The following is a 5,308-nucleotide window of genomic DNA, read 5'->3' on the forward strand; positions in this document are numbered from 1 at the left end:
AGCTGCCCGAGCCAGCAGAGGCCTACAAAGGGATATTTCTGCAGCTGAGAAAGCCTTGTGCAAAAGAACAGCCAATTAAGGGTCTTTTCCAGGCACACCCGTGCACGGGTAGCAGGAGAAAGGCAATGCCCCAGCCACTGCTCAGTCCCAGAAACATCCCGTGGGCTTGCTGGGCTAGCTGGGGGCAGGGAAGTCTCTCCAAAAGAAATCCCAGTGGATGCCAGAGAGCCTCAGGCTACCCTTTGACACCAGCAGCAGCAATTGCCAAGGATTTTACCCACAGGGGACTGAGAGGACACCAAACTAATCTAAGAGCTGTTACAACCTCATTGCAGTTTGGTTGCAGTGCCCTACATGGAATTTTTAACAGCAGCTTGCAGTTGAAAGGTTCTCTAACCACTGTCCAAGTCGTGGGATAGCCAGCAAACTCTGTTTTCTTACAGCAAGCTATGACACACCAGGAATTTTTCAGACAGCTTAACGGAGAGATAGAGGAAAAAATTTATTTTAGGTATGACATAGAATGCACTTGCTCAAATACTATTAATGGTAAGAGTGCATAAATACAGCAAAACAACTAGGAAGGAACACGAAATACAGCTTGGCATGAAGGAAGAAACAATTTTCTTAGACTTCAGCATCTTGCACTGCTCCAGTCAAGACTGCAACCTGGGTACCAGACTACCTGTGTGGAATGATACAGAGGGGCACTAATAGTAACATAATACCTAAATATATTCTCTGGGAACACTGCTTCCTACACACCAGTCAGTTGTATCAATAGACAAATCGTTTAAAGCCTTTTTTTTTTTCCTAAATTAGCCCCACCAAGCACACCTTCCCCACACTCATGAGCACAAAACTCCCATAAGAATCTCTCATTATTTTGGAAAACACAAAATGGCCAGTCCCAGGTGAAGATGTAGCAATGACAAAACCTGTGGCAGGTTTGTATCCAGACCTACCCAGCCCTTCTTTCACAGCACACAATTGTGTGTGAAATCATTCCCACCCTCCTGCTGCTGCTCCTTCCCAGAAGTTTTAGGTAGCACAAGGGCTTTCTCTGCTCCCTCTGAGCAGCCCCGATGGCTCTCTCCAAAAACACCCAAGAGAAGTTTGAGAAGCAACTTTCCCCCACATATTTATGCTTGCCAATGCTGAAAAAACAAGAGGGCAGCAATCTGAACTCAAAGATGTACAGGCTACCTATCCTTCCTCATATTGTTATTAACATTCAAATTCTGAATAATTTTGGAGTCTAGGCATAGAAAGAAATTAGGCAGTAGGAATAACCACAAATAAAGAACCCTGAACATTCTGAAAACTTCACTTTTTCTTTAATTAATTTCAGCTGTATTTTGAACATGTAGAAACAGCCAGCCTGCCCTCCTCAGTCTCTCTTCCCTGCACTCCAATATATCCCTTTTCCCACCATATTTATCTTTTGGAACACTTTCCCCTATTGCCCTGATGTGCCATTATCCTAATTTGCAACAGTCTTACTTTCTTACCTAGCTTTTAGTGGCAGCTGTATCTGATTTTTTTTTTTTTTTTTTCTGTTAATCACTTTAAAGAAGACATTTTTTCCTGTTCCTCATATGAATGGGGCCTGGCACAGCAGACTCTAGTTTCGGATCATCTGCTAAATAATACATTTTACCTGGGTTGGATTGGATGAGGGGAGAGCAGTGGATATTGTCTGGCTGGACTGGAGCAGAGCTTTCAGCACCCTGTCACAACATCCTCATGAGCAAGCTCAGGCAGTGTGGGCTGGAGGAGCAGACATTTCAGGGACTGAGAAGTGGCTGCACAGCAGATCCCAAGGGCTGTGGCACAGGGTCTGGCTGCAGGCCTGGCCCTGGTGCTGTCCCCAAGGTTCTATACTGGTCCCAGTATTGTTTAACTTACTCATCAGTGACTTGGACAAAGGGGCAGATGCCCCCTTTGCTGATGATACAAAGATGGGAGAAATGGTCCCAGAGTGCTGTGCATCCCTTCTGAAGGACTTCAACAGGCTGGAGAGATGGACAGAGAAGAACTGTGCAAAATTCAACAGTGGGAAATGCAGGGTCCAGCACCTGGGGAGGAATAACCCCATGCACCAGCATGGGCTGAGGACTGACCTGCTGGAAAGCAGCTCTGTGGAAGAGGAGCTAGGGGTCTCTAAACCCATTTAAATCTATAAAAGAAGTGATTATTTTTTTTCATTTTCATTTATTCTAACCAGGCACACAACCAAAAAAGCTTGATGATATCCTCTTGACAAGGGAGACTCCCCCTATCCCTTCTGCACACTAACAGGTGGGGCACAGGACAAACTGACCAAGAAGCACAGGTGAAGCCTTGTGGGAATGTTCACCTCTGGACTGCACAGAAATACTCTAAAATCTCCCAGAGAGGGGTGGAGTCTCCTCACCGGAGATATTTGAGAACCACCTGGGCACGATCCTGTGCATTGTGCTCTGGAATGACCCTGAGTGAGTGGGGAGGTTGGACAAAACCTGCTGTGGTGCCTTCCAACCTGACCTATTCTGTGGAATTAATGGGAAAACTTCCTGGTGGAATAATAGCTCAGTATGGTGAAATGTGGGACAGCAATGTCATTAAATACTCTGGCCTGGCCATGCAGAAATGGTGGGAAATTGAGATTTTGGGGTTTTTTTTAATACAAGGGGTGGGGTGAGGGAACGGAAGAAAAAGACATTTATGGAGTTTTGAGAGGCAATTTCTAAAAGTATTATTTGTAGGCTAGCTACTGAGAAGAAAGTGACATGTTCTAAAAGAAGAACATTACAGAGGTAAGTAATGTTAAAACAAAATGAACACTTGATCAAATTTATAGGAATGATGTGGTCAGGAAACTGCCTAGACACTGGTGACATCAGGGCTCCTGCCATGAGTAGTACCAGTCATATGTAGCCATAGAAGGAGTTACCACAGAATTTCTGGGGGTTTATTTGCAGGTCTCACTTGAGTCTTAACTCCAAACATATGGGAATGCTGCATGCCACAGTAAGTTCCTATATAGAATAAATAAAGTTCCTTTATAAAGACTACAGAATGAGAGCAAGGACTTACATCACATCATAGATAGCAGTAGGTAAAAAAGATGCATGTTAAGTTTCCTTAGCCATGGTAGCCATACAGGAAGCAGGAAGGACTAGCATTGTACAATATTCTACAACCTGAGAAACACAAACTTTAGCAATGCCAAACAAACAGAGCAAAGGATTACTCACCCTGGTATTTCAGCAGCTCCCACTACTTAACTTCATATCTGCACGTACATGCCATGCAGGTCTCCAGACATCCAGAAGCCCAAATTTTTCAAAAACCAAAGCTGTACAAGCAACACAGTACTGCTGCAATTCCTCATTTATCAACATCAGGAAAAAGACAAGGAAAATCACATATGTTAAGACTGAATTCAGAGTTCAAAAAACCAAGGAAATTAAAAAAGTGTTGTGCTCACATGCTCTGTAATCTGATCAGGAGTACAGATTGGGTACAGGTGTAGGCAATTGGTTACAGGTGTCACTCATCTGAGACCTGACCCAAAGGAACATGATGGCTTTCATAGATGCCTCTGATTCTTGCATTTGGGCTGACCTGAGTATCTGTTTAATCTTTTTGCAGTTGAAAGAACACAGTTCAGCTATTGACATTTTCTTATCTGAAGTTGATAAAAGTGAAAAAAAAAAAAAAAGAATTTTAAAATTAAGTGTACTCGAGTTTTAAGTTGCAGTGCACAGAAAATTTTTAAAAAAGTAGCATGTGCTTATACACATGTCAAAGCTCAGAAAAAGAAGTGATTTTCATTGGACTGTACCTAGGGATTTGGACTTTTTCATTTTTATTTTTTGTTTTAATTTTATAAACTTTAATCTGTGACTACTGACAAAATTCAGTGGAACGCTGATTCCACCCAGTAAACACCCTCAGAGCCTCCCCCCACACTCAAAGTCTCTTGATTCAACTTACAATTAGATGAAGAGCTTGACAAATTCAATGGATTTTGTTCCCGTTACAATCCTTCCGAGGGAATGCCTAGGTTTTTTTTGCAGCTGGTGTCTCAATAGTCTGTCTGTTTAGACTCTGTGCTTTTACCAGAGATGAAACACTCAGCATCCAGCTGCCCATGCAGCCTCAAACCTCCAGTTCTGCACTTGCACAAGCCATGCCAGGGAGTGGCAATTACCCTTCAATGACTTTATTGACTACAAATGATTAAGACAAGCATGACTGACAAAGCCATACTGACCACTTTTATTTTTAACCCAGCACCATTCCGTACCCATCCAGAATTAGCTCCCTGTGATTCCTGCATGAAGCAATGCTTCACCACTTCTTAAGTCTCTGGGGCTTTTTGTAAAAGAAGAGTTATCCTTTCATAACAAGTCACAATGGCTTTTGGAAACTTCTCATGGCTTTTCAGATTTTGGGGTAGCGCAACAGAACTCTATTGTTGGCAAGCTATAATTTTTTTATTATTTTCTTCGTTTGTATTAACTTATACTGCCATCATGTGGGCAGGAATAAGAACAAACAATTGTTCAGTGAAATCTCCCAACTTGAAAGTCTTCTTTTCCTTTTAAAACCTTCTTCTCATGACCAATATGAGCACTTACTCAAGGTTATTGAAAAAGGGGGAAGACAACCCCTGATTCCTGGTTTGTTTCTGTTGTGACCCCACCAAAAATGTGTCAGTGCCCAAGGACCCAGTGGAAGGAGCTGTGTTGGAGCTGGGCAATAACTGAGTAGCACAAGTGGTAAAGATCTCTCCTTGATGCCTTGTGCAGGCTGCCCTGGAACAGAGGCTGGACAGAGCTAAAGAATAAAGCAGGGATTGATTAAAAGGATCTCCTCCATGGATCCACCTTGGGCAGCACCAGAGCCCAGCCAGGGCTGCACCCAAATGACCCAAAATGGTCCCAAAATGCACGAGCGCTCCCGGGGGCTCTCCCTGGGATCAGTTCTGCTCCATTGGCACCTTGGAGTTCATTGTCCCATTCCAGCTTCAGCCCAGGCAGCCCCATCCTGCTTGTTTTTCTCTCTCCAGCCCACCGTGTTTGTGCTCCTGGGCTGAGATTTGGATCATTTGTCCTTGGTGCCCAGCTGGAGCAGGAATTGTTTTGTGTCCCTGCTCTGTGCAGAGAGCTCAGCATCCCCTCATGGGAAGCTCAGAAGTGCACACTAAAGCAGCACAGAATGGGAAAAATAGAAAAGCTGGAACCTGAGGCACCATCCTGAGCACAGAGCTCCAGCTGCTTTTCCTGAGGCCCTTTGTCTGTACAGGACGCAAGTCATG

Source organism: Lonchura striata, chromosome 5 (genome assembly GCF_050655825.1).
Source record: "Lonchura striata isolate lonStrDom1 chromosome 5, ASM5065582v1, whole genome shotgun sequence".
NCBI classification, from domain to species: Eukaryota; Metazoa; Chordata; class Aves; order Passeriformes; family Estrildidae; genus Lonchura; species Lonchura striata.